Source organism: Mesocricetus auratus, unplaced genomic scaffold (genome assembly GCF_017639785.1).
Source record: "Mesocricetus auratus isolate SY011 unplaced genomic scaffold, BCM_Maur_2.0 Super-Scaffold_100045, whole genome shotgun sequence".
In the NCBI taxonomy this organism is placed as follows: Eukaryota; Metazoa; Chordata; class Mammalia; order Rodentia; family Cricetidae; genus Mesocricetus; species Mesocricetus auratus.
This window is the reverse complement of record NW_024429222.1, coordinates 4285607-4309432: the sequence shown is the minus strand read 5'-3', so window position 1 is coordinate 4309432 and position 23826 is coordinate 4285607. Positions and strand designations below refer to the sequence as shown.

Sequence of the window (23826 nt, the reverse complement as noted above, 5' to 3'; positions counted from 1 at the left end):
TCTCAGGAGCAACAGCAGTTAGAGGAGGGGGATGTCCCGATGTGTCTCTTTGACAGCTTCCCACAGAATATTTACGTTAGATTCAGATATTCCAGAAAAACAAGTACTTCAATGTCACTTCTCCAGCTCTCTGTGCCAGCAGCCATGGACTTTATAAACCATTTCCTAAGGAATCCAGAATGGGAACTCTGACTGGTTTGAGAGTCTCCAACTCAGCATCAGAAATGAAGCAGGGGATTCGACTTTGGCTGGGCATATGGGGGAGGACAGCAGTGCAGAGCATGCTCAGGGGAGGACAGCAGTGCAGAGCATGCTCAGGAGACAGCAGTGCAGAGCATGCTCAGGGGACAGCAGTGCAGGGCATGCTCAGGGGAGGACAGCAGGGCAGAGCATGCTCAGGGGACAGCAGAGCAGAGCATGCTCAGGGGACAGCAGGGCAGAGCATGCTCAGGAGAGGACAGCAGTGCAGAGCATGCACAGAGGAGGACAGCAGTGCAGAGCCTGCTCAGGGGACAGCAGTGCAGGGTGTACTCAGGGGACAGCAGTGCAGGGCATGCTCAGGGGAGGACAGCAGTGCAGAGCATGCTCAGGGGAGGACAGCAGGGCAGAGCATGCTCAGGGGAGGACAGCAGGGCAGAGCATGTTCAGGGGAGGACAGCAGTGCAGAGCATGCTCAGGGGAGGACAGCAGTGCAGAGCATGCTCAGGGGACAGCAGTGCAGGGTGTACTCAGGGGACAGCAGTGCAGAGCATGCTCAGGGGAGGACAGCAGTGCAGAGCATGCACAGGGGAGGACAGCAGTGCAGAGTATGTTCAGGGGACAGCAGGGCAGAGCATGCTCAGGGGAGGTTAGGTTTCTGGTATCTGGCTTCTTGTATCCAAATTAGCCGACTAGCAGTTTTATACAATGTGAAACACAAACACAAAACTAAAACGATGAGACCAAAAGGAAGTTCCCAGCTGCCTTTGCCCAAGGTCAGATGGCAATTTTAAGTAACATAAAATTGAAACAAAGAGTTAGGCAGCGGTGTTGCACATCTTTAATCCCAGCACTCAAGAGTCAGAGGCGGGTGAATCCCTGAGTTTGAGGCCAACCTGGTCTACAAAATGAGTTCTAGGACAGTCAAAGCTGTTACACAAAGAAACCCTGTCTCAAGACACACACACACACACACACACACAGAGAGAGAGAGAGAGAGAGAGAGAGAGAGAGAGAGAATGAGAGAAAGAGAGAGAGAGAGAGAGAGAGAGAGAGACAGAGAGAGAGAGAGACAGAGAGAGAATGAAACAAAGTAGAAATTAACGCTCTTCCAAAAGGCCCCACCCCTTGGGAATTAGAGATTGAGCCCCTGTGTGCCAGCTCAGAGACTGGACTACCCCGTCTGGCATTTTGTGTATACAGGAATTTTGCCCCAAAGAAGGATCTTCTCACCAGCACCGAGAGGACAGAGTGAATGGACAGATGGACCCTCCCTTCTGCACTGAGAGGACGTGCAGGAGCTGTTGGGGTTGAGCAGGTCCAGATGAATCCGGCTCCAGACATATGCTGTCTCCTGCCTTCCGCCTCCCAGGAAGTCGTGTGATTCTAGCCAGAAGCTGGCCCTTTTGTAAGACATGGAGCTAGAGAAGGAAGGTGTCCAGGCAGAGGGAGGCTGGGGCAGCCAGGAAGCACGTATAAGGCCCTGGACACTCTCAACACAGAGTAGGTTTTACTGGAGTCCTTCCTTTTGTCCTCTTCATCTTGATCCCTGGGGACGTAATCCAACCATTGTCCTTCATCATTGTGAGTCTTGGAAGAGAAACTCCCTCAGCTTCCTCACTTGGAGAAAGTGGGATGGTACTATGGGCACAGGGACATACTGGGGAGAGGTAATGAGGTACATGGCAGAATGTAGATTAATATAAATGAGTTAATTTAAGTTTTAAGAGCTGGTTGGAAACAAGACCAAGCTTTCATACTTAATACGAAGTCTCCATGTCATTATTTGGGAGCTGGCAATCCAAAGAAATTCTGAGCCCTGGGATGACCCCATCCACAGCTCCACTCACAAAAGGGGATAGAAGTTGTTCCATGGTTGTTATGGAGATGAGACCCACTAATGAAATAATGCTTGCAAAAACTTTGAGCCCAGTGCCTGGACACAGCAAAGCCCAAATGTAAAGTAACTTTGCTTGAATATTTGGACTGATCGAGCCCTTCAAAGCTGGAGTGTAACTTGGTGATAGAGTGGTTGCCTTGAATACACCAGGCTCTGGGTTCCATGCCCGAGATCTACAAGGGGTGTGGGCGCAGTCCTTGTGTTGGAACACACTTTTTAATCCTGCTACTCTAGAGCAGAGACTTTCAACCTTCCTAATGTGACCCTTTAATAGAGTTCCTCATGTTGTGGTGACCCCTCCAAACATAAAATTATTTTCATTGCTATTTTGTAACTAAAATCTTGCTACTGTTATGAACCTCAAGGTAAATAACTTTGAAGATAGAGGTTAGTCAAAGGGGTAGCGACCCACAAGCTGAGAACCACTGCTCTAGAGGCTGAAGGTGGAGCCGGGGTTACAGAATGAGCTCAAGGCCAGCCCGAACAAATTAGTAAGATCTTGTCTTAAAATAAAAAGTAAAAGAGGGCTGGGGATAGAACCAGTGGTAGAGCGTTTGCCTGGCATGAATGAGGCCCTAGGTCCAGTCCCCAGGACCACCAAAAAGCAGGCCAGGAGCCTGTCATCCTTGAAAGCCATAAGAGCATCCTTTGGAGGGTTTTTCATAGACCCAAGAGGACCTGCAGCCCCCATCACCCTTGAACACTACAGCTGACAGACTGGTAAAGGGAACCAGACGAAATGAGAGGAAAAGGGGGCCAGGGAACCCACATATTCTGCAATCCCTCCCCAAGGATGACATCCAAATGACAAGTATTGGCCATCAGGGCAGCGGAAGCTTTTTAAAAGCAATCAGGTGGCATGCAAGGCTAAAGCATATGGGAGCCTGCATGCATATATCTCAATGGTGCTGTTCTTTAAAGAAAACGAAACCGAAGTCTTAGGAAAGAAGCAAAATCCTCTTAGTGCAGGCTGGCAGTATTTATAAATAGCCAGCAGGTACTTAATATGACAAGAGTCTCACAGGTGGGCTCCAGGTAGGAAAGCAAACCCGAGTCAATGGTGACTGGAGGCATAGCCACCACCAGTGATGATGGCCCTGGTAGGCCAAAGTCCTGTTTTAACCTAACAGTTATGATCTCTGTTGGTTCAATATCTAAGCATGATTAAATTCATGCACTGGACGTAGTAAGTGGACGTCAGCAAATCCAACCCTTGAATCGGAGCTCTGCAGCATCCTTTCTGGATTCTGCATTTGGGCCCTTCTGCTTTTGTCCCTGTGCTCATCATCTGGAGGAATGGTGTGGGTGAGGACCATGCTGGTCCTGGGTTCTACCCACCCTGGGCCCCTCCACCAGGAGGACCGGCAGCCACACCTTGCTTTTTCCCCTCACCTTCTTTTGCTGCACCCTCCTGCAGAAGTCAGTGTGCGCATATCTTGCTTTTCCTCTGGTATCTGCCGGCCCCTCTCATCTCTGTGTCTGTCCCCACACCCAACCCTGCAGACACTGTTCCTGATAATTATCGTCTATTGATTTCGCCTGCCATCTGTTACCCTACTGCCAGGTTCTTCATCTTAGTTCGGGCACCGTGTGGTCCATCACAGCCTGTACTTCCTGGGAGGCAGCGTCCTCTGTGTGCCCAGCCAGGGAGAGCTCCAAAGCATGTAAGCAGGTTCCTCTCCACCATCACCACCCCACCACCACCCACAACCCCCACACCAGCCCTGTGTGGCCTCAGGCTGAGTCTGGAAGGACCACAGGTCAAACACCTGGGGCTGTGCACTCTCCCAAATCCCATTGAGGGAGGCTTAGCACTCACTACAAATGAGGCCCAGAGACACACGGGCTTGCCTAAGATCACACAGCTATCCAGTATTGGAGCCCGAGTTCAGACTTCAGTTGTGCACACAGATCCCCAGAGTCACCCACGGCAAACCAAACTGGTTTGGGGAGCAGCAAAAGGGCCGAGGTGCTAGCGTGAAGCAGATCACACTCTCTCTGCCTTCCGAAAGAAGGTCCCCAGCCAGCTGTTGCAGGAGACAACCCGACTCCTGGGCTGCTTACTTCTCACCATAAACAGGAAGGCCATAAAAGGGGCCCCATTTGCTCAGACCCTCAGGGGCTTCTCTCCTCTTCCAGCTCCTCCCCCAGTTTGTATCCCCAGGCAGAAGAGCAATTGTTTCCTTGAGAAAGTCGCTTTCTCCCTAGTGCTCCTCTGCTTCTAGGTAAATGTCAGTGTGGGTTGGAAAGTTCAACTGTTACAGTCACCCTGAGTTAGGGACAGGGCTGGATACCTGTGCCCAGCCTAGAACAGGGACAGCTGTGCAGTGCCTTCCCCATTCTTTTTGTTTTTTGTTTGTTTTTTGTTTTTTTTTTCAAGACAGGGTTTTTCTGTATTGCTTTGGAGGCTGTCCTGGAACTCGCTCTGTAGACCAGGCTGGCCTGGAACTCACAGAGATCTGCCTGTCTCTGCCTCCCAAGTGCTGGGATTAAAGGCATGCGCCACCAACGCCTGGCCTCCCCCCTTCTTTATTAACCACCCCTGTTTTTAAGCTACTCAATCTACAAAAAGGACTCCCTGAAAACAGAAAGCCACAATTCTGAAAAGTCTCTGGAGGTCTGGGGATGCATGTGGCCCAGTCAGTGAGTTCTAGCCTAGGACACACAGTAGAAACCAGGCCCTGGCCAGGGGCAGTGATGCATGCCTGTGAGGCTTGCCTGAGTGCTGATGCAGGAGGCAGACATTGCACTGTTTATTAAATCTGGATTATTAATTTGTTGGATTGGGCTTATTGCATCGGTGGCAGAGGAATCCAGCAACTGTGGATCCATTTAATTTTTCCTTTATTTTTTAAATTTATTTGAGACAGGGTTTTTCTGTGTAGCTTTGGAGTCTGTCCTGGAACTCCCTTTGTAGACCAGGGTGGCCTTGAACTCACAGAAATCCTCCTGCCTCTGTCTCTAGAGTGATGGGATTAAAGAGCGGTGGGATTAAAGGAATACTTAACAGTCACATCTTAATATCATGGTCCCTTTCTCTGGAGGCATGTATTTGTTTGTTTGTTTATTATTTATTTATTCATTTACGAGGTTGGGTCTCACATATCCCCAGCTGTTCTGGAACTAGCTCTTGTAAACCAGGCTGGCCTTGAACTCACAGAGATCCTCCTGCCTCTGCCTCCCAAGTGCTAGGACTAAAGGCATGTGCCACCACCACCTGGCTCAAAGAATGTCCTTGACAACACTCTTTGCAATAAAAATAATAAACAGGAAGGAAGACTTTCCAGGGTCACAGGGCTGCCCCTTGGCAATCATAATTGCATGGTTTAAGTTTCTGCCAATTCCTGCAGCAAAGGACCTTGCTCTATATCCTCACTCACAACCTTCCTGCAAACGCCCCACAAACAACATCATTTAAAGTTGCCTTCTGTGATTTGGGACCCTGAGGGGACCACATGAGGTCAGGGGTTCTTGGTATGCACTGATGTCACTGTCACTCTTCAGGTTGTGCATTAGAGCCATAACTGCTGGCCATTCTCACTGTTCCCCAAGAACGAGTAGAGCCCCACTAGGAAAATGCTAAGCCAGATAGAAATGCTGTGGTGCCAGGAGGGGTACAATGAGGTGCACCCAGGCTCCCTTTGGCAAGGGGAAACTTCCAGTTTTCAGGAAGCCATGTTTAGTGACAGCCTTGTCTCTCTTTGATATAGTCTATCCCAAGTCCACAAGTTCACAGTCGTATTAGTAAAGTTTCTGGACCTAGGGGACAGGGTGTGGTTGAGTCCTTGGAAAGGTTTCTCACCCTCCCCAACCCCCCTACACACATATGCCCTGCCTCCACCCCAGTCTAGGAATGCTCTTATCTCTATCACCTCCCCTCTCTAGGCATTGAACATGCCTCTGTGGCCCTCCATCCCTGCAAAGCCTCTTCAGACCCCAAGTGGCTCCCTCCTTGTCCATCTCTGCCTGGGCTATGTCATAGTGTGGTCTAGCCACCGGCCTCAATTTCAGCATTTTGTCTGAGGCAGGGGTTGTAAGGTCTCAAGCACATAGTCTTCACCTACAGCAACCCACAATAATCTCTATGAAACAATGTATCAATCTGGGGGAACCGGGAGAGCACTGGAGAGATGGCTCAGTGGTTAAGAGAGATGGACCTCTCAGTGAAGAGATGGCTCCGTGGCTGTTCTTCCAGAGGACCTGGGTTCAGTTCCCAGCACCCACATAGCAACTCACAACTGTCTGTAACTCCAGGTCCAGGGGAGCCAACACCCTAACACAGACACCAATGCACAGAAAATAAAAATAAATCATTAAAAATAAAAATCTGGGAGTTTCATTCTAAAGTCTAGATTTACGATTTCCCTTTAAAAGGGAAAAAGAAAACAATCGGGGGACCCAGTGGGACCAGAAGAGCCCCAACACCCCTTTTTTTAAACCCTTGTCTGGAGCAGAGTGGCAGTATTCAGGTGAGACCTGCCCTTTCACTTTGCTAAAGCCCTAACCATTCCTGAATGTCACTGGGAAATTCAGACACTGGGCCATTTCCCCCAGCTCCACCACCAACTAGTTGTGTGATCTGGGCTAGTTATTAAACATCCTGGTGTCTCCATGTTCTCAATTGGGAAACAATGACGACAGTATTCTCTCTGCCTGTATGAGTTAGATGGTTCACGATGCAAGCCTGGGGACCTGTGTTTGATTTCCAGAACCCACACAAAGAAGTTGGGTGCAGCTGCGCTACCCCTGTACTCCCAGTACCCAGAAGGACGCTGGAGGATCCCTGGGGATTGCTAGCCAGCCAACCTAGCTCAATCAGCAAGCTCCACATTTGGTGAAACCTAGTCTCAAAGAAATCAGGTGGATGGGGCTGGAGAAATGGTTCAGTGGTTAAGAGTGCTGATTGCTCTTCTGGAGGACCTGGGTTCGATCCTCAGCACCCACGTGGCAGCTCACAACTGCCTGTAACTACAGTTTCAGGGGACCTGGCACCCTCACACAGACATTCATTCAGACAAAACACCAGAGCATATTAAATAAAAATAAATTAGGTAGAGAGCCATTGAGGAAGGCAGTTGCTATCAACCTCTGGCCTACACACACATATACACAGAGACAAAGAGACAGACAGACGGGCTGGAGAGATGGCTCAGAGGTTAAGAGCACTGGCTGCTCTTCCAGAGGTCCTGAGTTCAATTCCCAGCAACCACATGGTGGCTCACAACCATCTGTAATGAGATCTGGTGCCCTCTTCTGGCCTGCAGGCATACATGAAGTGCTGTATACATAATAAATAAAATCTTTAAAAAAAAAAAAGAGACAGACAAAGAAAGAGACAGAGAGACAGGGAGTTTGTGTGTGTTGGATCCTGATCTGTGTGACCTTGAACTAGTCTCCACTTCTCCATGACAGAAGTGGGGAGGACACTGTGCTGGAGGATGCCATGTAGGCCTGGTGAGTCTTCTGGTGTTCTCAGAGAAAGCCAGACCCAAGGAATGTGCCAACACCAGTCAGGGCAGGGAGGTGGCCCGCAGATACTGCTCCTCTCCGAGTATCACAGGCCTAAGTCTTTTTCCCAGTTCACCCTAATCAAGAATCCTAGCAGTGTACTTCCGGCTACCCAGACCCCATCCATCCCTGCATGTAGCCCCTGACTCCCAGCTGGGAGGCTTTTTCCTAACAAGCTTTTCTGGTCAGATGTCAGCTGAAGACAAGGCCTCTCTGACAAGGCAGTTGGATTTTTTTTTCCTACCTCTTTTACAAGCTCCCAACAGCAATCTTGCCGAACGCTCATGGTTTTCCTATTTGAATGCAAAAGAGAGTGGAGGAAACCCCTAATCCCACAGCACACACACAGAAGCTTCTTCATTCAAGACACACACACACATACACACACACACACACACACACACACACACACACACACACACACACACACACACACACCGTATCTGTTTCCTGACTTAGTGTCCTGGGCAAGCCCTTCAGTCCAGCCAGTCCCCCATAGAAAGGGACAGGGAGCATCCTGACACTTGCCCGGCCCATAGCTGAGAGCTGTGGTAGATGGAAGGATTCTGCCACACTGAGAATTCTGTAAAGCCAGCATGGTGGCATGCACCTGCCTTCCCCACCACTCAGGAGGTAGAGGCAGGAGAAGCAAAAGTTCAAGGCCAGCCTCAACTATATAGGGAGTTGCAAACCACCTGGGTTACAGGAGTTCCTGTCTGAAAAACAATAAAAATAAAATATTCCTGGTAAGATGGCTCAGCAGGTGAAAGTTCCTGTGACAAAAGCCTGATGACCCAAGTTCAACTCCCAGAGCTCATATAAAGATGAAAGGAGAAAAGAACTCCACAAACTTATTCTCTGGCCTCCAAACGCACACTGTGACATGTGTGCCCCCCATATAAATAAAACAAAGCTTTTAAAAATTAAATAAAAACAAAAATCTCCCCCTTCCTGATTATAGAAGACAGTGTGTCCTCTGCTTTCAAAGCCAGAGAGGGAATGTATAGCTTCACTGGATTAAGTCACCCTGCCCAGACACTGGCCACCTTCTAAGGTCCCTTTAGTGCTTGATTTACATGCACAAAATCCTTTCCCCCATCGTGGGATGACTTCCAGGGGGTCAATGGGCAGATGACATGAACACGGGGGATGATCTGGGCAAAGGCATGAGTCTGAGCTGCAGCGGATCTGAGTCCAACAGCATGAGAACACCTCACCCTACAGAGAATGGCCCATGATTTAAAACTCACTAATTGTTTCTAATGTTCAAGGCTAAACTAGAGTTAGGATGTCTCTGGAATTTCTTATGCTTGGATCATGGTTGACTCTGAGTAACAGAATCCGATGGAGCAACATCATAGATGACACAGCCACAGTCTGCCATAGTCTGCTAGTGTGCCCTCCCTGGAGCCGGATTTGCTTTGCCTTGGGTTAAAACGGAAAGGCCGGTGTGGGGGCCACAGCAGGAGAAGGGCCTCGGCTGAAGCAGTCCTGATCCTGGCATCTGACCTCTGTCCCTGGGAAGGAGCATCTCAATCGCACCTGCAGGCAGAGAGGAACCCTCTTCTTGGCTGTGGCAAGCAGCGTTCCCCCACTATCTTTTCTTTCTTCTGGGCCAGCCCTGGCAGCCTTTCACAACTGCCAAAGGACACACCATTAGCACAGACTAGAGTCTACGGGCAGATGGGACCGGACAGCAGTGCATTTCTGTCTCCTCTGCACCAACTCCAAAACAATGTCCATCCACCACTCCTTGCAGGGTTTCAAAGTGTGGCCTGTAATCCTAGCTAGCCCTAAAGAGACCAAAACAGTAGCTTGAGAGTTTGGGGCCAGCCTGGGCTATAACATAAAAGAAAGAAAAAAGATTTTCTTGCCAAGTGGAGGGGTGCTTGCCTTCAATTCCAACACTGGAGAGGCAATATGATAAATCACTGAGCTTAAGACCAGCCTCATCTACATAGTAGATTCCAGGTTAGTCAATGCCACATTGTGAAATCCGGTCCCAAAACCAAAGGGTGAAGGAGGAGTGTTTTGCCTTTGAGAATCCTTGGCCATCTTTTGGAGAAGCAGCAAGTATGTTTGTGGACATGAAAATGAAGTGCAGCCTCGGGTGTAGCCTCACCCTTGCTGGATGAGGGTGAGTACCATGTAAACAGCTCTGCAAACGTACCAACGAACTCACAGAAAAGCAGGACTTACAGACCCAGTGGGCTTGTGTTTCAGAATCAAATGTCTGTCAAAGACTTTTGAAGCCAAAGTTTCTTTGAACAACCTCAAGAGGCTGTATAGCACACGCCGCTGAGTGCCTATAAACAGCCTTGGGTTTTTCCTGCTATCCAGTTCAATATCACCGCGGTGCCTAAAAGGTTTGTACTATAGATAATAAATATATCCATATCATCACTTCAGTGAGAGGCAGAGCTAGGGCAGCTGGGCTTTTCCTCTGGGGTCTTCCCAGCCATTTGCTGCTGACATACACTATTAAAAATAAACCTACCCGGAGGAACTAGTCATTTTACGTGGTATGAGGACTAATGTTATCTTTCAGTAGCTGCAGAGATTTGCCCACTGCAGGGGCCCGGGATGATGATGGAAACATGATCGTGTGAGAATATCTTTGCACAGACAGGACAGCTTCTATCATCCGCTGCATGTCGCGCGCATGCTTGTTTAAGACTCAACACCACTGAGCAAACACTGACGTCTTCAGCAGAAGAAAGCCATCAGTGCCTCGGAGGACGAGGAGCGCCGTTCTCTTCTGGGGCTTGAGAAAGGCAGCACGTGAAACAGGAGGCCTAGCTCTGTGGTGTGAAAGGAGGGTGGAGGAAGACTCTCTCCATCTTCCGGCCAGCATGTGCCAGGCTGGGACACACCAACTACAGATCACTCTCAGGAGGTCCAGTTCAGCCAGTTTTAGGAAGCTGAAATTCCAAGAGAGTCACAGCTAAGATATGATAAAACCAGGCTAGTTGCTCAGGAGGCTGAGGGGCAGAAGGATCACAAGTTCGAGACTAGCCTGGACTACAGGATGAGCTCAAAGCCAGCATAACCTACTGACCATGTTTTAAAATTTAAAAAGAAAGAAAGAGAGAAAGAAAGGAAGGAGGGAAGGAAGGAAGGAAGGAAAATTTTAAGGGCTGGGACTAGAGCCCAGTGGTAGAAACATTTCCCTAGAGTGTGAGAAGCCCTGGGTTAAAACTGTCAGTACTACAAACAAGTAAATAAGAAAGAAAGAGTGAAGGCAAAACCAGAGTGTGACCCCAAAGTCAAACAGCGTCATCGGTCTGTCAATGCCATGGAGACCAACTGAAAGCCAGGGTCCTGAGACACAGGTAGATGAGCCCATGTCACCCTCACTCACTGTTTGTGGGGCAAGTCTCAGTCCTCACTGCACCAGAGGACAGGGAAGTCTCTCCTGGTAGCATTTACCTCCCAGACATCCACTGGCTCGGGTGGCTCATGTCTCCATCCACTAACACATCTCCCGAGCTTCTGCAGACTCGCAAAAGAGAGAAAAGGGGAAAAGGGGAAAGGGCTGAGCTGTGCATTTGGGACACCCTGCGATCAGGAAGCAACGTTGGGAGAATTGAGATTTGGGGGCCAGCCTAAGGGACATAAAAAACATGTCTCAAAAAATATAAAAATAAAATAAAAAGGAGGGGCAGGATTGTCTCTGGCCCCAAGTTGAATGTGCACATGCAGGCCCTCAAGGCTTGTTGAGAGCTGAATGCCTACACCAGGGAGCGTAAAAGTCATACTGTGAGGCATACACACAGGGTTAGGTAGCCCTTTGTGTTATATTATTTTAAAGAGCAGGTGTAGAAAGAGAGAGAATACAGAGAGAGAGAGAGACTTGGTCTGACATTAGGCGGGACCATATTTATTACACTGAGGGGCATCTTTGTCACTTACTCGTTCAGACTGCCAAAATGCCTACAGGGGAAGATGGGTGGAGGCCCCTTACAGGGGCAGGAATGACTTCCAAGTCTGCAAGGGAAGCTGGGAAGTATAGTTCTTCAGCAGGAAACTATCATTCCTAACTCTGAAAGGATATTCAAACGCAGGGCAGGGGTGTTACATCCGCTTTCCACTGAGGAGGGTCTATGCCTAGGTCCATCGAAGAGGGGGGTCCTCTGGCCATGTAGCAGGAGGAGAGTCTTAAACTTGATCCGCTGTGATGGTTCAAGTGATGGCTGTCCTGTACTCCTGAAGAGAATTGGAAAATAATTAGTAGAGCTCTGAAAGCAGGCAATTTGGTGATAGAGTGAAACAGATCTTCTAGGACAGTTGAGGGGTTGGAAAGAACAAAGGTGGGCGGAGGGGGCATAGGTAGAGTTGATTCAGGGAGACAGTGACTGGCCCCATTGCCAGGACCATAGCACGGGATGAGCCAGCAGACGAGCCAGGGCATCAAAGGAGGGGAACAGGAGGAACTAGAGAACTGATCTAAAGAATTGCATCTGGCCTGGAAAGAAGGTTCCTTTTAGTCAGAGTTTCTCCGCAGCATCTAAAAGAGCTGTTGCAGGTCTATCAGGAGCAAATGGAGTATTGCAGGGTGAGCGTTACTGGGAGAGCTTGTGTGGAACATTCTGTTTGGGAATAGGGTGAAGTTCAGAAAGTGAAACGTTTAAAAGAGAGGGGACAGCATAGGAGTGAGGACAATGAAGAGGAAAGGGTGATTGATCCAGGGGAGGAACCAGAGCAGGAGGGAACCAGAAGGAAGCTTGTCTGGTCCCTGTGTCTTTAGGCCCCATCTCAAACCAGTTAGGATTTGTTGGTGTGGAAACAGGATTGTTCGAGGAGCACACAGATCCCATCCTTAGCAGGAGTCAGATCTGCTCCTATAACCTCTGAATGCTGCAGCAGTCATGGTGTCCAGCTGGTACGGAAGGATGGTGCGCTGAGCTGAGCCGGTGACACAGAGAGGGTAACTGAGGCAAAGGAGGCTCAGTTCAGCCGTTTCAGCTCTGAGTCCCTAAAAAACAATACCCAGAGTGGCAAGAAGAGAGACAAATTGGACGGTCCAGAGCCCAGTAGCCCTCTTGTAGAAGTCATCCAAACTGCTCTTAGGGGCTTGGAAACATCAGTCTTTCAGTAACTGCTTCAAGGCTGACAGAAGGGCAATGAGGGAACAGCAGCTACAGTGTCTCAGAAGAGGGCCCATCCAAGAGGCTATAAGAGAACTTAACAGTCGACAAAGACCCAGAACATAAGCCAGGAGACAGTAACTGTACAATTCTGAGGGGGACATTAAGAGACAGAGTTGAGTGAGGAAAACTTTTACATCATTGTTAACTTGAATTAAACACAAATGTGCAAGTGGCTGGACCATGTGCCAGAGTTCTGCAGAACGATACGGTGACGGAATGGCTGTATGAACATCAGTCTCCTGCATGAGGAACAAGCACCTGGGAGCTTTGTAAAAGAAGTCAGCTAAAGTCAGGATCCAAGCTAGGTGATGGTGGCACACACCTTTAATCCCAGCACTTTGGACAGAGGCAGGTGGATCTCTGTGAGTTTGAGACCAGCCTAGTCTACAAGAGCTAGTTCCAGGACAGCCTCCAAAGCCACAGAGAAACCCTGTCTTGAAAAAAAGAAAAGTCAGGGTCCAATGGATGAATCTGAACAGAAAGTGTGTGAGTGGTACCCTTGCTTGCAAGTCTGATAAACTGCATATATCCATTTCAAATAGTAACAACGCCAGCTACTACTTAATGCAAATCTCAAATTAAACAAAATTTTTGGCTAGAAAAAAATTGACAAGTTTAAATTTTAAAAATTAGAACTGTTACCTTAAAAGACCACATCCAGTATTTGAAAACATGATAATACATATTTTAATATAAATTGCTATAGTTATATTCAAAGATTATATAGTGAATACATTTTATACTGTCAGGCTGTGTAAAGAGACAACTTAATTCTAAGTTGTATTCCCCAGAAAGAAATGATTTCCAATTTAAAAACTATATTCCCAGAGACAGTGTCTGACTTGTCAAGAGTAGATGATTCATTTTACAAAGTTTTGTAAAATTAACCCTATTAACAGAAACCTAAAAAAAAATCTCTATATTCTCATTCCATACACTGAACCAAGAGGTGAAAGCAGTCAGTCACATCAAATCTGTAACAAACAGTTTACATGTAACATGGATGAATTAAAGAAGAAGGCTCAGAAAACCAACCCTCGGCTCCTTCTGCAGAAGGACAGATCTCTAGGTCACCACTCTAGTGACAGTAGTAAGCATGTTTTTTCACATCAGTCTATTTAAAAATAGATTGGTTGTTTAGAGGTATAATTGAGCAAGATTAAATTGGATGAGCTTTTGGCTTTTGAACTGTTTAAGAAAATATTCACAAGCCTCACTGAATGCCTGAAGAACAGTGATGTCTCTTCTTTACTCAGGCATTTTACTTCATGGCCAAAGCCCTGTGCTCCTTGTAGGCTTCCAGGTGAGAACACCGGCATAGCCCCAGAACTCTCTGACTGGATTATGTTTTCAAAGTACCACAGGTTAGCCCAGGTTGGAGAGAAACTCCTTCCTCTGAGTCATCTAGTCCTGAAGAACCTGAGGCCTTGGGATATCAATTAAGAGAGCCATTTATCGACTCCACAGACACAAAACCAACTGCCAAAGACATCCTTGGCTATTCTGAACAACTTCCCAAAGCTGTGAGATTGATGGCAGTGTCTGGCATTGTCCTATAATCAGGGACCATGAGAGGAGGAACTGAATACCAGGGTAAAGGACATGGCCCCTTGAAGTAGCCTGCAGGTCCCACGCCAGTCGGTGGTAGGCTTACGGGCAAGGTTTGTTCCCTGTCCACAGCAGCCTCACGCGTCAGTTCAGGAGACACTGAGGGCAGAGTAATTGACATTTGCCTTTCTGCTGTTTGAGATGTTTAGGGTGTGGGTGTGGACTCTGAGATCTTCTGCTGGGCAAGAGAGAGACTCCATTCTCCCATCATGTGAGACTCCAGGAGTAATTCTTTAGAGAAGGCGTGGGGTTTTTGTTTTGCTGTTTGTTTATTTTATTCTTATTTCCATGCATCCTTGTCCTGAGAGGAGGTCAGCACGCAACTTACTCTGGTGGTGCTCCATCCAAGGGAACATGTGCTCCATCTAAGGAAACTACTTGAGTCGGGTGCATCCCTGTCATTCAAGTGTACTGTAAATTTAACCCATTTTGCTCAAGCATTCACTTTTTTCCATGACCAATTTTCAAGACATACTTGATTTTGCATATTATTTTACATCAAACAAGCTGTTTCCTTTAAACTTGCTTTACTTTACTTGCTTTAGTCTTAATTTGACAACATATACAGAATACTATATGGCAGAAGGTAACAGGAGACTAGAGGGTGGGAGATAAAAACAGATCTCTCCTTCCAACCTGATCTCTGTAAATTACATCTGTACTTAGCATGACTGACCAATTAGCTTGTATACATTAATTATCTTTAACAATGTATAATTAGTAAGTAACTCTTTTATAAGATTGGGATTTTTATAATTTTATTACAATTTTAAGGTTTATTTTAAACCTTAAAAATGTAAATCTTGAATTAAAGATCAATCCCTTTAAAATAAATTTAAAACCATAAGTAAGGTCCACAGAGAGATTGGTCTTTTTTAGTCTAGTTTTAAAAAATGCCAGTTTTTTTTCTATGACTCAGATTCAAAACAAACCTTATCTTGTAAGCTGGTGTTGCCTCCTTAGTCTAATAAAACAGAGATACATAAGTAGAGCTCAGTGGGTGTAGTCACTTTATGGGTGCTGCTCTGATTGGTTTATATCACATGGTCACCTTAACCAAGATGGCGGGAAGTCACACGGCATGCCCTTTTTTTAACCTTAATAAAGATGGTGGCTAAGTCACATGGCTTCCAAGGTGGCATCAAGGCACACGGCATTCCAAGGTAAGCCTAGGTCATTAGCCAAGATGGCAGGAAGTGACATGATACCCAGCAGGCACATACCCTCTTCTTAAACAAGAACTGAATCCAAGTTACATACATGGCCTGTTATGGTAAAAGATGATCTATACATCCTTGTTAAATCATACTCAATGAACTTAGAAATGGTAAAATACAAAAAGTTAAAGTTTCAACAAAAGCTTTAAAGATAGTAAACAAAACCAAGAAGAAAGAGGGAGAATTCAGGACTTTAAACACTCTGCCGTAACCTCTACAGGAAAAGTTTACTTCTTAGGTGTTCTCAAGAGCAAAGTGTCTTTTCCTGGGATGTTTTGTTTTTCTCTCCTCCTTGTCACAGAGTCAGGTGGTCAGCCTGAGCCTGGACAGAGACTTTGGAGGAAACTTACACAAACATTCTTGAGTCTGGGGCAGATAGTCCAAATTCCAACTCCAGAGCCAGCCTTTTCAGCAGAATGGGACAGCATGCAACAATTTGTCCATATTATCCATACTCAAAAGACATCTGAATCTCTGTAAGACTCAACCTGGTGATCTGCATATCCATAACCAGTTTGTGTATGTCTGCAGATGGGAGCAGACAACCTGGAATGTTTTTGTTGTTGTTGTTTCGGTTTTGTTTGGTTTGGTTTTTCAAGACTGGGTTTCTCTGTAGCTTTGGAGCCTGCCCTGGAACTCGCTCTGTAGACCAAGCTGACCTCAAACCCACAGAGATCGGCCCACCTGTGCCTCCCGTGTGCTAGGATTTAAAGTGTGCACCACCACCGTCCAGCAGAATGCTCAGCAGCTGAAGATACAAGCAGGGACTTACCAGGCTTGGAGAGGCAGAAACACAAGTAGGCCATAAGCACAAGGCCGAGAGTTCTGTGCTATCTCAGATAGGAAAGATGCAAGTTTGGAGGCCCAGCAGAAATGGCTATGGGCATCCTGACTCTAGGTGTAGCTATAAACCCTGAGAAAGATCAAAGTGAACTGTGGATTTTGTGGGGGATGAGGCCTCCCATTAGGTTACCATTCCATCTCACAGAGTTACCTAAATCAGTTTAGATATCAGAAGTTGGCAGTTCACAATTTGAGCCAGTAGTTGCCGTTTGTCCAATGTGTATTGAGGACAGATTTGGACCCAGAGCTGATCAAATGACCCGGAGATGAGGTCTCCCAAAGGGAGCTTTTTCGATCAGCATGCAGCCAGGCCTAGGGTTCTTTGGATGGAGAATTTGGAAGCCATGGCTGGGTCCAGGGCCAAGGTAAACAGAGGTCTACACTTAGCCCTTTAGAGCATCTTCTGAGTTCTGGGAAGACCAAGCACATCTGGGACATTAAGCGGGAGTCCCCAGCTACAGTTCCAGAGTTAAGGAGCTGCAGGCCCAGCGGACAGCTGTCAGGGCTTTCAGCTAAACAGCAGTCTGGCAACCAGTGGAAAGTCTCCGGTGCCTTGGACCAACCTGGTCTTAAGGAAACTCCAGTGAGCCCTGAAGCCTAACTAGGCACCTTTGAGTTAGGTCCAACAGATTTCCTTGTCCCGGTGTTCTTCTGTGTTCTGGCTGATGCAGTGTGGCTGCACACCAAGGTCAGGTTGTGTCGGGGTGGTAGGATGAGCAGGAAAGACAGAGGCAGAGAGTGAAAAGGCTGCCTGCCCTAAAGATGGCCTTTCTGGGCACTTTTGGGCCCAGAGCTTGTATGACAGTCAGGGAGGTTGGTCCATGGGTGGGCTCGAGCCACTAATAGGCTTAGATTTTCCATCCCATGCCTTTTAATACCATATATTACATTATTTTTCAAACCAGCCATAGGTCTGGAGAAATGACTCAGTGGTTAAGAACATCAACTGCTCTTCCAGAGGATCCAGGTCTAATTCCCAGCACACACATGGCAACTCACAGCTGTCTGTAATCCAGCATATAAAAAAAATCATTAAAAAAAACTGTTTAAAAAAAAAGAGCTGGAGAGAGAGAGAGAAGGTAGAAAGAAATGCTTGGTCTGACCATAGGTAGAACCATGTTTATTCACATTGAAAACATCTTTGTCACTCACATGTGCAGATGACCAAAATGTCTATAGGAGAAGATCTGGCCTCTTACAGGGGCGGAAATAACTCCTATAGTCCACAAAGGAAGCTGGGGAGTGTAGTCCTTCAGTAGGAAACTGTCACTTTGTATAGAGAAGATGAGCAAGAAATAGAGCTCAAGACTGAGGGTTTCTCCAGTATCATCAGACTCAGATCCCTAGGGGTGTAGAGCCCAAGCCTGGCCTGCATGGCTACACCTGCTCAATGATGCACTGTTGTTCACTGGTCTGCATCCCCAAGGTATCTGTCCCTATCTACTTAGATTGGCTGCTATTTATAGTAGGCCAGGAAAGTAGGCACCATTCATCCACTCGACCAATGAAGAAGCTGAGGTTCAGAGCAGGGAAGCATCATCTCGGGGCAGACAGATGGCGTTGTACAGTGGAATGAGGGACCCGGGCTACTCCTTGATTCTCTGCTCCTTACCCTTCCACAAACTGAGCCAAAGCAATGTTATCTGAGCTTCCACCATGCCAGGCTCCTTGAGTGAGGGAATAGGATTGAGCCCAGTTAAGGCCGATGGTCCCAAGGCACAGAACGGTGAGCCCCTTCCCCAAGGGCACACAGCAGGAAGAGGTAGCAACAGAGATTAACCCGCCCCTTCCAACAAGTTCCCTCACCTCCTCCCATGGTGATGCTGGACCTGTAGATTGTGCCAGGTCTCCTCACTCTAGGAAGAGGGCGCCTGCCAAAGACAAAACATTCAAATGGCTCTCCTCTCTTGGCACTTCTAGGATGCAGTTCCTGAAACTTCATCAAACCTGGAGCGACTGAAATTCTATCTTCAGAAAATTAGGCAGACCCAAGTTGATATTAAAAATAAAATGTGGGGCGAGGCAGTTAAGAACACTGGCTGGTCTTTTAGAGCATGGGGGTTCAATTCCCGGTACCCACATGGTAGTCTCACAACCATCTGTAACTCCAGTCCCAGGGGACCTGATGATCTCTTCTGTCTTCAGAGGCCAGGGGGCATGCACATGGTATGCAGAACAGACACACATTCAGGCAAGCACTCATACACGTAAAATGAAATCTCAAAAAAAATGTTTTTAAATGTAATTTGTATGAGGTACCCTGCAGAGGGGGATGAGGCATATGCAGAGAGGTCTCTAGAACTGGTGCTGGAGCAGGCCTGGGGTGATGGCGTGCGCCCCTGGCTAAGCTGCACAGCTGGTCTGGTGGGATTCGGCAGCATGAGCCTGTCGCCTTTCTAGCCCATTTTTTTACCTGATGCATTAGCATATCCTTATGATATCTGTTATCCTAATTACATCTATTTTCCAGGTACAGACAGACATACCCCCGAGTTGGGGTGCCCATTAGCAAATCACACGGGCCTCTGCAGCTGTGTTTTGATTAGCAGAAAAGGGTTCTTTGGCATCAGAGAACTGAAATCACCTTTTAGGGTATGACAAGCTCAGCCGAGCATCTCACAAGTGAAAATCAGAGGTTTCTCTAAAGCAGGAATGAGAACAACCGGGAGGAATTAAAAGGAGAACAGCCATTAATGGTTTCAGCTGTGAGAGCTCAGACATCATGACATCCAGCAAACAGCACAGCAGGAAGTCCAGGCGCTCTTCCCACCAACATGGGACCCCCAGCATGCTTCTAGAAGAATGACAAGGAGAGCCTCAGGGACCACCCAAAGCCACCACCTGCCTAGGAAGGGCTCCAGCAGCGAGGCTGTGAGCAAGCAGAGGCCAAGGATGCTTGCAGGATGGAACTCAAGCATTCATTCATCCCCACAAGCTCCAATGACTTTGCACACCCTATGCAAATCATTATACAAATCACTCCAACTCCTCTTTGTACCTAAGCTCCTTTTAGATGTTATTTCCAGGCTCTATAGTGGACTTCCAAGCCCCTCCCCTACCTCAATCTTTCTACTCGCCAGAAGACTGAGTCTGAAGCCAGCTGTGACTCACACCTCACAAGGAATTCTTTGCAATGAAAAACAGCATTTTAATCCTGGCGTTGGTGGCACACGCCTTTAATCCCAGCACTCAGGAGGCAGAGGCAGAGGGATCTCTGTGAGTTCGAGGCCAGCCTGGTCCACAGAGTGAGTTCCAGGACAACCTCACAAAACAAAACAAAAAGTAAAAGGAAAAGGAAAAAGAAAAATAGCATTCTTGGAATTCTCTTAAGTTCTGCCCTAGGTGACACTCAATCAGGTACCCAAACAGATGTAAAAATACTACCTATGGGAAGCAGTAGAGCCAAGCAACACCTACAGGAGGGAACTCTGCCTTTGCTCTGGCCATGCCAGGTGCAGAGTGGCACAAAGCTTGGTGGTCCGAAAAGGCACCTTGAATTCCAGTGTATGCCGGTCCCTCTGATGGAGGATTCCTGACTTCTGTTTTTCTCTACCGGCATTCACTGAGGATTGGCTCTGTTCCAGGGGCTTATTCTTCACAGTTGATGTGGCGAGGAGACAGTTCATTCCTATTTGTACTCAGGGGAGCCAGAAATGGAAGAGAGCCTTTTCCCTGAAGAGGCGCCTGAGTCACTTCCCCCATGGTGCTCAAGCCACGCTAGGGCTGGTGATGAGCTGCCCGGGCAGGGACCAGACCCCAGAGAGCGGAGAGAACCACAAATGAGTGAGGCCAGCCAAGGTGGCAAAGTAGAGCTGATATAAAGTGAGCTAGACGGAAACCATGAGCAGCCTGTAAGGGGTTTGGGGGCAGCCTCCTTTATGCTCTATCTAAACTTACGTGTCGTCGTCATCATCATCATCATTGTCGTCGTCATTGTTTAGATTCCGTGATGCCAGAATCCCACACTTAGATTTTATCAAGTGTTCAGCTCACCTGGAAGACTTACTTGCTCAAGCTCCCAGAAAGGCTACTGTTGTAGCCTGGAAACCTGACTTTCTAGTAAGTTCCCAGGTGATCTACATGCCTTTAATCCCAGCACTCTGGAGGAAGAGGCAGGTGGATCTCTGAGCTCAAGACCAGCCTGGTCTATGGAGTGATTTCCAGGATAGCCAAGGCTACACAGAGAAACCCTGTCTTGAAGAACAAAACAAAACAAAAAAAATTGTCTAACCATTCAAACCAGACCTTCCTTGTGGGCCTCATAGAGTCAGCATCTCTGCAATCTACATTAACTCTGGAAACTTAACACATTACTCATCCATCCATCCATCCATTCATTCATTCAGCAAGTCTTTACCCAGAATCCACTCTGACTGTGGCAGCAGGAAACTCTGTGGTCTTATTCTCACAATGGGTTCACTTCTCAGCTCCTTCCCCAGCTTGCTGACTGGCTCGGCAGACCCCTGTCCTTCCTAGAAACCCAGTGCAAACAGTGGAGTGCAGTATGAGTTTGAAATGCTGGGGCTGCAAAGTCTCTTCGTGTATGTATGGGAAACATGGGCTCTGCACACAAGGATAATCTCGCTTAGGGTCACATGGTTTGTGGCTGGCAGAGCTGTATAGATGCTCTCTGAAACCTCAGAGACCTGGCCTCCTGCACTCGTCTTCTCCCTGATCTGTCTCTCTCCCCTGGTCCTCTGGTTACTGCACAGAATGAGGCTGTCTACTTGGAATGCGGGGAGCTCTAGAAAGTCAATACAGCCACCGCAAAGTTGCTGACGTCTTGGAACATTCTCATTTACTCTCCACAATATGATGACATTCTAGGGAGCAGCACTTTCAGTTGTGAGGCCCAGGCTGGGAACAGAAGCACTAGGAAGCCTGAGCCTATTATGCAAATGGAGCGCACCTCCTCCTTGGACTTTCTGGCTGTACCTCATGGAACATGTTCAGTAGGTGCATATAGCTAATGTCTTTGGAAGTTCAAAGGAGCCAGCCTTTCAAAATCCAAGCAACCATCATGCATCTCTCTTGAGCACGGTTCTTTCTGCCCTGAGGGGAGAGCCTTTAGGTATTCCTTTACTTGCCTCCACTTACGGCCATTCAAGGAGAACTGCATTCCGGAGCAGAGTTGATTCTTACACAGTCCTGACCTGGGGGAGTTCACACAGATGCAGCTGCCTCAATGCAGACTAGGACAGTAGGTGTCCTTATAGACCTGGTGGTATGGCTCTGACTTGCATACCCATCCATGCCCTGACCTATCTATGGCCTTTCTGTTGGCAGATAGGATGTGGTAACCAGATGCCCAGCTCTGGAACCATTGCCCACCGGGAGACCTTACACATCTTTCAGAGAATCCTCTGGGCTGAGAGGTGAGAGAACAGATTTTCAGGATCCCTGAAGAGAACAGCAAAGCCAAATCCACAAATGACCGAGGAGATTCCCCTCCCTGCTCCTACCACAGCTGCCCCTCCCCAGCACCAGATGATGGTGGCTCTGTGGGACTGTGCCCAGGACTCCTCCTTGTCTAGGAATTGCCCTGCAGGGTCATCCAGAGAGTCACCTGTAAGCTCACTGTAGCTTCTGGGCTGGGGTGGGACCTAGACCACACAGAGCAGAGACACCTTTCAGGGATGCAGGAAATTAAGATGAAAGGGACATCCAATACCTCTGAGTGAGGCGTGGATTATTCTATGTGGCCCATTTCCCTTCGGGAGTCGGGTAGTCACGTGTGGAAGAGAGCAGAGTGCAAAGACAAGCCTCGTCCTGTACCACCGCAGCCCCTCCCTCTCATGTGCTTTAAAGTGAGTATCAAAATATACTCTGGCTTTCTGCAGTGGAACATGACAAGCATACAGGAACCCTGAGATCATACCTACAGCCCTGGATTCAGGAACCCCAGGTACTTGAGACACTAAATATCCATCAGTTAATCCCTAGACTATTGCGGTACTGCCAGCTGGCCTGCTCCACCCAGCACATTCTCTAATCAGAGACAGAGCCTTGATTAGTAGTCAAATAGAAGAATCCTGAATGCAAGCCCAGCTCTTCCACTTGTTTCCTGTATGAAATTGGGCAATGTACCAACCCTTCTGAACATCTATTTATTAATCTGTACAGGAAGAACATGTATGTTATTGAGAAGGTGTTTACCCATTTGAACCACCTTAGCCTCCCATCTCTAAAATTCCTCTCAGAGATTCCCTAGGGGCATACAATCCTGGCAAAGGACAGCCTGCCTGAAGCTAGGGACAAGCAACAGAGAAGACCTCCTTCCCTGCCAGAGGGCAAGTCTTGCGGCATGCTCAGCCTGTCTTGCTTGAAGGCAGCGTGGAGAGAGCTAGAAGCCTAACTGATTGTGGCAACAAGGGTGGACACACCTACCGGTTAGTCAGGGCAGCAAATCCTCTGAGCACAGGCCTAAGCGCATCTCCAGAGAAGAAACTGGAGCACACCTGGCTCTCTGGGCTCCTCGAGTGCCCACTCTTTCAGAGCCGTGTCCTCCATCTATCGGATAGATCTACACGCCCCCAGCACCCTTCCCATAAAGCTGCTCTTCTTGTGACAGTGAGTCAGCTTCTGCTGCTGACAGCCAAGGATGCTGACAGACACGGGGCTCCCTTTGCAGGCTGTTGCCAAGCTTTACTGTGGTCACATTTGTAAAGCGTTCCCTGAATGCTTGGCACTAGATCAGGCTCAGGACAAGTTAACTATTGAGATGGTTTCAGGCTCCCATGGCCCCAGGAAGGAATATCTGGAGTCAAACATGGGTTTTTGTTCCCCGAAATGGTACCTAGAATCCTGGCTATCTAACTAGTAACTTCTATACTTAGATGTTGGCTGCACTTGGTTCCTATTTGTCATACTCACTGTAAATTGGCAATGTTGGATGAACACAAAATATGGAGACTGAAACCTTCCAATACCAACATCAAACAAACAGGAATAGTGAATGATGATAGAGGCAAAACCGTCTCCTTCTTGGCATATCAAAGTCTGGGATAGCAAATCAGAGCTTGCTAGTCTTCACAGTAAAAACGAGTTTGCAGTCTCAGAACACACAGCCAAGGGTAGCACAACAAAGCCAGAGAGAGTGAGGGCAGAAGTCCATGGCCAGCTCTGCAGGGCAAACAACCATCTCTGAGACATAGCTGTAATTGCTTGGCTGGGCCCCTTTGTCACCAGTCATGTTTGGGAGTGACTCTCTATCTTAGGGTTTTTACTGCTGTGGAGAGACACCATGACCACCGCAACTCTTATAAAGGAAAACATTTAATTTGGGTGACTTAAGTTTCAGAGGTTCAGCCCGTTATCATCACGGCAGAACATGGAAGCGTGCAGGCAGACATGGTACTGGAGAAGGAGCTGAGAGCTCTACATTTTGATTCTCAGGCAAAAG

General features: G+C 47.7%; 1 long non-coding RNA gene across 12 annotated transcripts in view; it reads right to left on the bottom strand.

Moving 5' to 3' along the window:
• The window catches only part of LOC106021873, an 88065-nt gene that overhangs the window by 49763 nt on the left and 14476 nt on the right, over positions 1-23826 (bottom strand). For 6 of the 12 annotated variants that reach the window (XR_005873015.1, XR_005873014.1, XR_005873020.1 and 3 more), the window contains exons 1-2: positions 11519-17340; positions 10104-10527 (exon numbers count right to left, since the gene is read on the bottom strand). The exons of 1 other annotated variant lie outside the window; for it this stretch is intronic. This is a non-coding gene — a long non-coding RNA (uncharacterized LOC106021873). Of the gene's footprint in view, positions 1-10103; positions 10528-11518; positions 17341-18230; positions 18296-20321; positions 20528-22811; positions 23808-23826 lie in introns of those variants that run through there. 5 more of the 12 variants (XR_005873018.1, XR_005873024.1, XR_005873021.1 and 2 more) reach the window with 4 other exon arrangements.